At 41.7% G+C, this 12099-nt stretch overlaps 1 pseudogene; it reads left to right on the forward strand.

Annotated features, from left to right (window-relative positions):
* Positions 1-9806: 9806 nt before the first annotated feature.
* On the forward strand, positions 9807-10562 carry LOC102142412 (large ribosomal subunit protein eL19-like; annotated as a pseudogene).
* Positions 10563-12099: the final 1537 nt, after the last annotated feature.

Below are 12099 nucleotides of genomic sequence, written 5' to 3' on the forward strand. Positions count from 1 at the left end.
ACTGACTGATCAAGGTGGTGTATAAGGTGAGAGTGACTCTGGCAATTTCTTAAAATAAAACCACAATAAAGTTTTCGCATTGATTGACTATTCCTTGACTGAGTTCTCTGTAGCATGAGAATGCTATTTCATAGCATTTTCCCACAGGAGAAATTTTTCTTTTTAAAAAAAAAATTGTTTTCGTTTTTTTATGTTCCAAGGTACATGTGCAGAATGTAGGTTTGTTACACAGGTAAATGGGTGCCATGGTGGTTTGCTGCACCTATCAACCCATCACCTAGGTATTAAGCCCAACGTGCATTAGCTCTTTTCCCTAATGCTTTCCCCTTCCCCCACCCTCTCCCAATAGGCCCCAGTGTGTGTTGTTCCCCTCCCGGTGTCCATGTGTTCTCATTGTTCAGTTCCCACTTGTAAGTGAGAACATGCGGTGTTTGGTTTTCTATTTCTGCATTAGTTTGCTGAGGATAATGGCTTCCAGCTTCATCCACGTCTCTGCAAAGGACATGATCTCATTCCTTTTTATGGCTGCATAGTATTCCATGGTGTATCACTGAAGGGCATTTGGGTTGATTCCATGTCTTTACTATTGTGTATAGTGCTGCAATGAACATATGAATGCATGTATCTTTATAATAGAATGATTTATATTCCTTTGGGTATATACCCAGTAATGGGATTGCTGGGTCAAATGGTATTTCCAGTTCTAGATCTTTGAGGAATCACCACACTGTCTTCCACAATGGTTGAACTAATTTGCATTCCCACCAACAGTGTAAAAGCATTCCTGTTTCTCCACAACCTCACCAGCATCTGTTGTTTCTTGACTTTTTAATAATCACCATTCTAATATGAAATGGTATCTCATTGTGGTTTTGATTTGAATTTCTTTAATGATCAGTTATGTTGACATTTTATTCACATGCTTTGTTGGCCACATATATGTCTTTTTGTAAAGTGTGTCTGTTCATATCCTTTGCCCACTTTTTGATGGGGTTGTTAGTTTTTTTTTTACAAATTTGTTTAAGTTTCTTGTAGATTCTGGATATTAGACCTTTGTCAGATGAATAGACTGCAAAAATTTTCTATTCTGTAGGTTGTCTGTTCACTCTGATGATAGTTTCTTTAGCTGTGTAGAAGCTCTTTAGTTTAATTAGATTCCATTTGTCAATTTTTGCTTTTGTTGCAGTTGCCTTTGGCAATTTCATTGTAAAATCTTTGGCCATGTCTATGTCCTGAATGGTATTGCCTAGATTTGCTACTAGGGTTTTTAATGGTTTTGTGTTTTACATTTAAGTGTTTAATCCATCTTGAGTTAATTTTTGTATAAGGTGTAAGGAAGGGATCCAGTTTCAGTTTTATGCATATGGCTAGCCAGTTCTCCCAGCACCATTTATTGAACAGGGAATCCTTTCCCCATTGCTTGTTTTTGTCAAATTCATCAAAGATCAGTTAACTGTAGGTGTGTAGCCTTATTTCTGGGTTCTCTATTCTTTTCCATTGGTCTATGTGTCTGTTTTTGTACCAGTACCATGTTGTTTTGGTTACTGTAGCCTTGTAGTATAGTTTGAAGTTAGATAGCATGATGCCTCCAGCTTTGTTCTTTTTGCTTAGGATTGTCCTGGCTATACGAGCTCTTTTTTGGTTCCATGTGAATTTTTAAATAGTTTTTTCTAGTTATGTGAATAATATCAATGGTAGTTTAATGGGAATAGTATTGAATCTATAAATTGCTTTGGACGGTATGGCCATTTTCACAATATTGATTCTTCCTATCCATAAGCATGGAATGTTTGTCCATCTGCTTGTGTCCTCTCTGATTTTATTGAGCAGTGGTTTGTAGTTCTCCTTGAAAAGGTCCTTAATTTCCCTTGTTAGCTGTATTTCTAGGTATTTTATTCTCTTTGTGGGAATTGTGAATGGGAGTTCATTCATGATTTGGCTCTCTGCTTGTCTGTTGTTGGTGTGTAGGAATGCTTGTGATTTCTGCACATTGATTTTATATCCTTAGACTTTGCTGAGTTGCTTATCAGCTTAAGAAGCTTTTGGGTTGAGTCGATTTCTAGATATAGAATCATGTCCTTTGCAAACAAAAACAATTTGACTTCCTCTCTTCCTATTTGAATATCCTTTATTTATTTCCCTTGCCTGGTTGCCCTGACCAGAACTTCCAATACTAAGTTGAGTAAGAGTGGTGAGAGAGGGCATCCTTGTCTTGTGCCAGTTTTCAAAGGGAATGCTTCCAGCTTTTGCCCATTCAGTCTGATATCGGCAGAAGGTTTCTCCTAAATGGCTCTTATTATTTTGAGGTATGTTCCTTCAATATCTAGTTTATTGAGACTTTTTAACATAAAGGATGTTGAATTTTATAAAAGGCCTTTTCTGCATCTATTGAGATAATTATGTGGTTTTTGTCTTTAGATTTGTTTATGTGATGAATTATGTTTATTTATTTGGGTATGTTGAACCAGCCTTGCATCCTGGCGATGAAGCCAACTTGATCATAGTGGATAAGCTTTTTGATGTGCTGCTGGATTCAGTTTGCCAGTATTTTATTGAGGATTTTTGCATCTATGTTCATCAGGGATATTGGCCTGAATTTTTCTTTTTTTGTTGTATCTCTGCCAGGTTTTGGTATCAAGATGATGCTGGCCTCATAAAATGAGCTAGGGAGGAATGCATCCTTTTCAGTTGTTTGGAATAGTTTCAGGAGAAATGGTACCAGCTTCTCTTTATACCTCTGGTAAAATTCAGCTATAAATCCATCTGGACCTGGGCTAGGCTATTGGTTGTTAGGCTATTTATTACTGTCTCAATTTCAGAACTTGTTATTGTTATTAGTCTATTCAGGGATTCAACTTCTTCCTGGTTCAGTCTTAGGAGGGTGTATGTGTCCAGGAATTTATCCATTTCTTCTAGATTTTCCAGTTTATTTGCACAGAGGTGTTTATAGTATTTTTTGATAGTTGTTCATATTTCTGTGGGATCAGTGGTGGTATCCCTCTTATCATTTCTGATTGTAAGTAATTTGAATCTTCTCTCTTTTCTTCTTTATTAGTCTCATTAGCAGTCTATCTATTTTATTGTGTGTTTCAGAAAACCAGCTCCTGGATTCGTTGATTTTTTGAAGGATTTTTCATTTCTCTATGTTCTTCAGTTTTGCTCTGAGCTTTCTTATTTCTTGTCTTCTGATAGCTCTGGGGTTTGTTTGCTTTTGGTTCCCTAGTTCTTTTAGTTGTGACGTTAGGGTATCAATTTGAGATCTTTTTAGCTTTTTGATGTGGGCATTTAGTGCTACAAAATTTCCATCTTAGTAAGGCTTTAGCTATGTCCCAGAGATTTTGGTATGTTGTCTCTTTGTTAGGATAACTTTTTTCAAAATTTCAGTCAATTTTCTCAAATCTTGCTGCTGCTTTATCAACTAAGTTTATTTAACACTCTAAATTTTTGTCATTTCAACAATGTTCACAGCATTTTTGACAGGTGTATATTCCATCTCAAGAAACCACTTTCTTTGGTTATCTATAAAAAGCGACTGCTCATCCATTCAAGTTTTGCCATGAGATTGCTGCAATCTCATGACAAGTACCACATCTGCAGTTACTTCCTCCACTGAAGTCTTGAACCCCTCCAAGTTACCCTTGAGAGTGAAAATCAACTTCTTCCAAACTCCTGTTAATGTTGATAGTACGACCTCCTCTTGTGAATCATGGCTGTTCTTAACAGTATCTAGAATGATGACTTTCTAGGAGCTTTCCAATGTACTCTGCCCAGATCCGACAAAGGAATCACAATCTATGGCAACCAAAGCTTTACTAAATATATTTTTTAAATAATAAGACATAACTCAAAATTACTCCTTAATCCATAGGCTGCAGAATGGATGTTGTGTTAGCAGGCATGAAAACAATGCTTATTTCCCCGTACACCTCCATCAGAATTCTTGGGTAACTAGGTGCATGGTCAATGAGCAGTAATATTTTGAAACAAATCTCTTTTTTTTTCTGAGGAGTAGGTCTCAATAGTGGACTTAAAAACTATTCACTAAACCATGCTGTAAACACGTGCTGTCATCCAGACTTTGTTGTTCCATTTCTAGAGCACAGGTAGAACAGATTTAGTATAATTCTTAAGGACTGTATAATTTTTAGAATGGGAAATGAACAATGGCTTCAGGTTAAAGTCACCACTATATCAGTGCCTAATAAGAGAATCAATCTGTGTGTTGAAGCTTTAAAGCCAGACATATTAGGCTGTTCTTGTGTTGCTACAAAAAAATACCTGAGGTGGCTGGGCACGGTGGCTTACACCTGTAATCACAGCAATTTGGGAGGCCAAGGTGGGCAGATCACTTGAGGTCAGGAGTTTGAGAAAAGCCTGGCCAACATGGCAAAACCCCATCTCTACTAAAAATACAAAAATTAGCTGGGTGTGGTGGTGCCCATCTGTAATTCCAGCTACTTGGGAGGCTGAGGCAGGAGAATCACTTGAATCTGGGAGGTGGAGGCTGCAGCAAGCCGAGATTGTACCACTGCACTCCAGCCTGAGTGACAGAGCAAGACTCCATCTCAAGACAAAAACAAAAACAAAAACTGAGGCTGGGTAGTTTATAAAGAAAGGAGGCCTAATTGGCTTACAGTTCTGCAGGCTTTATAGGAAGCATGGTGCTGGCATCTGCTTGGCTTCTGGGGAGACCTCAGGAAAGTTACAATCATGGCAGAAGGCAAAGCAGGAGAAAGAGAAGGCAGGGGAGGTGCCACACATTTCTAAACAACCAGATCTCGTGAGAAATCCCTCACTATCACAGGGACAGTACCAAGGGTGCCGTGCTAAGCCATTCATGAGAAATACACCCCTATGATCCAATCACCTTCCACCAGGCCCCACCTCCAACACTGGGGATTACATTTCAATATGAGATTTGGGTGGGGGCAAATATCTAAACTATTTCACCAGACATCAACTTCTCACTTGTAGCTATGAAAGTCCTAGATGGCATCTTCTCACAACATATGGTTGTTTCATCTACGTCGAAAAATTTGTTGCTTAGTGTAGCCACCTTCATCAATGATCTTAGCTAGATCTTCTGGATAACCTGCTGCCACTTCTCTGTCATCACTTGCTGCTTCACCCTGCACTTTCATGTTACAGGGATGGTTTCTTTTCTTAAATTTCATGAACCAACAACCTCTGCTAGCTTCACACTTTTCTTCTGCAGTTTCCTCACCTCTCTCAGCCCCCACAGCATTGAAGAGAGTTGGGCCTTGCTCTGGCTAGGCTTTGGCTTAAGGGAAGGTTGCAGCTTGTTTGATCGTCTATCCAGAAGCTAAAACTTTCTCTATATTAGCAATAAGACTGTTTCACGTTCTTACTGTTTGTGTGTTCACTAGAATAGCACTTTTAATTTCCTTCAAGAACTTTTCCTTTGCATTTACAGCGGGGCTAACTGGTGCAAGACACCTAGTTTTCTACTTATCTTGAGTTCCAACATGCCTTCCTCACTAAGCTTAATCATTTCTAGCTTTTGATGTAAAGTGATAGACATGTGATGCTTCTTTTCAGTTGAACACTTAGAAACTATTGTGGGGTTATTAATCGGCCTAATTTCAATATTTCTGTGTCTCAGGGAATAGGGAGTTTGAGGAGAGGGAGAGAGATGAGGAATGACTGGTCAATGGAGCAGTTGGAACACACACAACTATCAATTAAGTTAACCCTCTTATGTGGGTGCAGTTGATGATGCCCCAAAACAATTACAATAGTAACATCAAAGATCACTGATCACAGATCACTGTAACAGAAATAATAATAAAGAGAAACTTTGAAATATTGCGAGAATCATCAAAATGTGACACAGAGACATGAAGTGAGCACATGCTGTTGGAAAAAATGATGCCAATAGACTTGCCCAATGAAGGGTTGCCACAAACCTTCAGTATGTAAAAACTGCAGTATCTGCAGGATGCAATAAAGCAAAGTGCCATAAAATGAGGTGTGCCTGTAAATGTTGCTGAGTGAATGAGTATGACTGGGGCAAGCAGAGACGTGCCCATGAGTCAGGACTGCAGAAGAGCACTTTTTGCATGGAGTGTATGCAAGGACATCAGAAATGAAATATTCAAAGAGAACTGCATCATGAAGGAGAAACTTGGATTTGGGATTCAGGCAAGTCCAGGTTCAAATCCTGGCTCTGCAATTTACCAGCTGTGGAAACTTGGGTAAGTTACTAACTGGCAATTTATTTGCCTATAAAATGGGGGAAAAATTCCTTCATCTTACAGTCACTGTGAGGATTAGAAATAATGCATGTGAACATTAGTTTTAAATTCCTAGAGTCACCAAAACCTACAAACATAAACTGGATGGCTTAAAACAACAGGAATTTATTATCTTGAAGTTCTGGAGGCCAGAAGTGTGAGATCAAGGGGACATGCTCCCTCTGAAGGCCATAGGAAAGAATCACTCCCCTCTTCCAGCTTCTGGTGGTTCAGGAGATCCCTGGCTGGTAGTTGCATTACTTCAGTCTCTTCTCCTGTCTCCACATGGTCTTCTCCTCTTCTCCTGGATCCCTTTATCTGTCTCTTATAAGGACACTATACTTGTCTTTGGATTTAGGGTCGACCCAGATAATCCAGGATGATCTCATTTTGAGATCCTTAACTTAATAACATTTGCTAAGGCCCTTTTTCCAGTAAGTTCACATTCATGGGTTCCAGGGATTAGGATATAAATGTATCTTTTGGGAGGGCCACGATTCAAAGCCACAATAGTACAGGTTGAGTATCCCTCATATTCAACCTGTGGAAATGAGTTGGGACCATACGTGTCTTGGATTTTGACTATTTTCAGATTTTGGAATATTTGCATTACCCTCTGGATATCATGCAGCCTTTTCTGACATTTTCAACAATATCTTTATACCACAGAGCATAAGCCAAAAAACAGTGAGCAATGCACATCAGCCTTAGCCCCACGTGGGGCATCGTGGGGAAGCTGCTGTTGGGGTGTCCGGCCTGCACACATACCATTTTATTACTTTTTGTGGCTGCACTTGCATGGGGAAATTTGAGTCTGCACAGATATATTGCAGCTGAAGCGGACTGGGTCTTTTTTTCCTTGGGGACACCAAATACACTGTGTCACACACCTGTGTGTTGACTCTGATCCATCACATGAGGTCAGGTCTGGGATTTTCCACTTGTGGGGTCACGTCAGTGCTCAAAAAGTTTTGGATTTTGTAGCACTTTCAGTTTTCCGATTAGGGACATTCAACATGCATTTAATATGTACCTGACATACAGTAGCCACAGAATAGATGAACCACTGCTCAATAATAGCCCACTAGAGTCATAATTATTATCACTATTTTTCATGTGGAAGGACAAGGCTTTTCTCCCTCACCACCCCCCGCTGCCCCCCGCCACCACCCTTTTTTGGCTCCTGCCCTCACCCTTGCTTGGAAGGGAGCTTCAGTTGAATCATCAAAGAAGTGTGTGGGAGTGGCCTCATTTGCTAGGAGGAAAATGTGTTTGTCTTGTAGGTGTTCCACTGTGAAAAGTCTAAAAAGCCAGGATTACCTCTAAGGAGAAGGACCATTTACAAGCTGCTACCATCCCATCTCCTTGGGAAAAATAACCTCAAGAACTTTGATCTCCCCTGCCAAGGTGGGGGAGCAGGGAAGTTACAGAGGTTTAAAACAAAGGGAGGACACCAGGAAGACAGGATTCCTGGATGCCCAATTCACTCTGACTATATGAGTAAAGTCAAAAGCATTTTCCACTACCATTTGAGCTCCATAAGTGTTGAAGTGTTGATAACCAGATGCCCACAAGACTTTTTTACGGCAACGGGCAGTGACACACGGCCTTTCCATAAGAAGACGTTGCTTCCCATCCAGCCCAACTCCTTACTATAAAGGTTCCCTGCTCTCACCACTCCCTCTCCCTGCATTTCACAGGTTGTTCAGGCTGAAGGGTACATCCAAGTTCACTAGTTCAAGTGCCCCTGGAAGGAAGATCTGGTCCTCCATCTGATCTCTGTGTTAGAGATCTCAGCTAGAACCAAACAAAAACAACAGACTTGATGGGACTGGAGGCAACGTCAAATGGCCTCAGGGTTCTGAGTGGGTTTCATTGAGTTTTTGCTTCCTTGGACATCATATTCTCCTCCATGTCTCTTTTCCTCTCAGTCCCTCCCACCTTCCCACCTGGGAACACTTAGCACGCCTACCGCTCAAAATTGCCCTCAATTTCGCATTCAATCCTCACATTAGGGAACCACCCCAGACTCAGTCGCGCCTAGACTCTACTTCAGCCTCAGTCGTAGTTAGTAGAAAAGCCTGGAAGGCAGAGCAGAGTAGCATCTCAGACGCACCCCTGGTCCCTGGTTCTAATCGCTGTATTGCTTTTACCTTGTGATCTCTGCTGATCATTCTCCATCTCCTTACCCACATCCACTCTCTGTTCACCCTGCTCTGTACCCCAAGAAGCTGACTCCTGTGGAATGCAGGACCCGCACTCCATTATCAACAGACTGTGAACTGGGGTTGGCCACAGGAGGCACAGAGGCAGGAGGTGGAAAGGGGGTAGAGAGAGTCAGGAACTTCCCTGCTCCCCATGCAGCACCATATCCGGCATCCCTCATAACCACAGCTCCTACCAGGCAGCGCTTCTTCCGCAGTGCCTGTTCCTACTGACTCACCCTTTGGCCCTTTAGCCCTAAGGATGACAACAGCTTTTCACTGTGTTAGTCTCCAGGTACATCACAATCGTGTCTGCTTCTTTAACCCTGTCCATAAAGAATCTGCATTTCAGCCATTTCCTAGCAGGAGCCCTACCAATACATGGTCAAGCCCTCTTCTTCTACTCCTGGGTGCTTATCTTCATTCCTACCTAATACTGTACTTTGGTTTCTCTGGAGAGAGGTGTAGTGCATACCATAGTGTGCCATCCAGATTGCCCCCTGAGAGCTGCAGTACTTGCTCCTCCGTTGCTGAGAGTGTTCACAGGAGAGGCCCTCCTGAGAAATTTCCATCAGCAGAAGAGATCCACCTTGCCTAGGGTCTCAGCCCATGATCCATGATCCCATGATCTTGTGACTGACCAGTGCAGGGAGGAGTGGAGTTTATAAAGGTGAAATCTCCTTGTCTCAGAGCAGGAAAACCCTGAAGGTCTTTTCCAATTCCACAGATCCATGTGGGATTGGAGGAAGCCTTCACTGAAGCTGCACTGCTGTTCAAGTCCTCTGCCCAATCATTTTGCTGGCCCTCCCTCCTCGGAACTGTTACTGAAGGCACACCCAGTAAAATTCTTGCACATGTATCTCCAACTTGGAGTTCCCTTCCCTGGGGACATGTCCGTAGACAATGAGTTCCTGACTAAAGGCCAGGAAGTGGTCTCTCAACTATATGCTGCTAGTCTTTGAAGACAGGGCCTGCCAGACTAGACTCAATTTCCTTCTTCCATCCGGTCCTACCCTATGTTTGCCACTTAGCTGTCCAGGTCTCCTACCTGTTCTCTACCCTTTGGAAATTCCATCCCATCTCCCTCACCTTACTCAGAGTCCAGCATCTCTGATCTGAACCATCTCATAACCAACTGACATCCTTTCTTGCAAAATAATAAAGACTCTTCTCAGTTCACACGAGGTGCTGAGGGCAGTGCTAGGTACTAGGGACACAGAAATGAATAAGAAGTAGTTTCTGCCTTGGAGGAGCTTGAATCCCACATGTGTCAATTTACCAGCTGTACACTTTGTTAAGGAGAATGAGAAGAAGTGGCTTGAAAAGTAAAAGGAGCTTTCGCTGCTGTGGCCGCAGCCACGAGTATGCTCAGGCTTCAGAAGAGGCTCGCCTCTAGTGTCCTCCGCTGTGGCAAGAAGAAGGTCTGGTTAGACCCCAATGAGACCAATGAAATCGCCAATGCCAACTCCCGTCAGCAGATCCGAAAGCTGATCCAAGATGGGCTGATCATCCGCAAGCCTGTGACAGTCCATTCCCGGGCGCGATGCCGGAAAAATACCTTGGCCCGCGGAAGGGCAGGCACATGGGCATAGGTAAGCGGAAGGGTACAGCCAACGCCCGAACGCCAGAGAAGGTCACGTGGATGAGGAGAATGAGGATTCTGCGCCGGCTGCTTAGAAGATACCGTGAGTCTAAGAAGATTGATCGCCACATGTATCACAGCCTGTACCTGAAGGTGAAGGGGAATGTGTTCAAAAACAAGCATATTCTCATGGAACACATCCACAAGCTGAAGGCAGACAAGGCCCGCAAGAAGCTCCTGGCTGACCAGGCTGAGGCCCGCAGGTCTAAGACCAAGGAAGCACGCAAGCGCCGTGAAGAGCGCCTCCAGGCCAAGAAGGAGGAGATCATCAAGACTTTGTCCAAGGAGGAAGAGACCAAGAAATAAAAGCTCCCCTCTTTGTCTGTACATACTGGCCTCCGTGACTACATAGATCAGCTATTAAAATAAAACAAGCCTTTATCTGCCAAAAAAAAAAAAAAAAAAAAAAAGAAGAAGAAAAAAAGAAAAGAAAAGAAAAGTAAAAGGAGAAAAAATAATGCTCTGGAAGCCTCCTCAAGGAAGAGAGATCCATTGTGTCAAAAGGTGCTTGACAGGGCAAATAAGGACTGAGAATTATCACTGGCTTTGGTAACATGGAGGTTACCAGAAAACTTGACAAGAGCTGTTTTAGTGCAGTGGTGACACCAACTGCCTAATTGGAGTGGGCTCGAGAGAACCAGGAGGTTGAGGAAGGAAGATGGAGTACAGGGCACTCTGGAGTTTTGCTGTAAAGGGAAGCAAAGAAATGAAGTAGCGGGTGACAAGGGGGATGCTTGTTCATTTAAGACAGATTTTGTAGCAAGTTTCTATGCTGGTGGAAATGATCAAATTAAGAGGAAAACTGTGATGGTTTGGGGATACATTGCTGCAGCAAGAGGAGATCAAGATATATTTGGTGCACAAGTGAAGAGGTTGCTCTTGGGAACGTGGGTAGTGCATGTCCAAGAACAGAAGCAGGTAAGGTTATAGGTTAGCATTTGTGGTGCTGGAAGTTTTCTGACTCCGTCTATTTAATATTTTCTTAATGAAATAAAGAGATGGGTCATAAGCTCAGAATAGGAGGCTAAGGGAAGGCACTGGTGATTTGAAAAGAAAAAGAGGTGCCTAATAGTCACCCAGGGGAATGGAGTAAGGATGAGTTGACGAGGAATTGTAAAGTTGGGTTGCTGGGAAGTTTCAACAAGATAGTAGATAAAAAGCCTTTAGTGCAATGGCCTGTACATAATTCGCCTGCAAAAAAACATTAGTTATTATTAAATCAACCTGGTGATTATCATGCTGCCTGTAAACAAAGTGTTCTGAGAACAGAGAAGAAGCATCCACTTTAGGAAGAATTAGGAAACTATCCCCAGAGGCAGTGAATTAAGAGCTGGTCTTGAAAAGAGGGAGGAGGAAGATTACAATTACTTAAAGAACATGATGTGCTAAACATACTACTGCCACTGAGAATGAGCGAGCCAGCGGCTTGTTTTTGTAAATAACATGTTATTGGAACACAGTCATGCCCGTTAATTTACAGATTGTCTATAACCATTTTCATACTACATTGTCAGAGTTAAGTAGCTGCAATAGAGACTGTATGGTTGGCAAAGCCTAAAATATTTACCCTCTAGCCTTTTACCAAAAAAAAAGTTTGCCTATCCCTGGACATAGAATTAAATAAAGAGTGATTGTAGATCTAAGAAAATAAATTGGACTCACAATATCATTACAGAATTAATAAATTAGAAACAGCAAGGAAGAAGAGTGACAACTAGAAACTGAACTGCTGACTTAGAAGAAATGCTAAGATAATCAACAGTGAATGCACCTGTGGGAGAAAAAAAAAACTCCACAGATTCGAGGAATCAGAAAGAAAATAGAAAATATTGACAAATTCTTATTCTCCAATTCTCTAGATATTTAGAACAGATGAAGATGATCCCAAATAAGGATATTTGGTGTTCCTGAAGTAGAGAACTCAAAAATATGGAACAGAAAGAGTAAGTATTCAAAGATTTAATAAAAGAAAAATTTCCAAAAATGCAGAAAGAATTAA

Source organism: Macaca fascicularis, chromosome 8 (assembly GCF_037993035.2).
Source record: "Macaca fascicularis isolate 582-1 chromosome 8, T2T-MFA8v1.1".
NCBI classification, from domain to species: domain Eukaryota; kingdom Metazoa; phylum Chordata; class Mammalia; order Primates; family Cercopithecidae; genus Macaca; species Macaca fascicularis.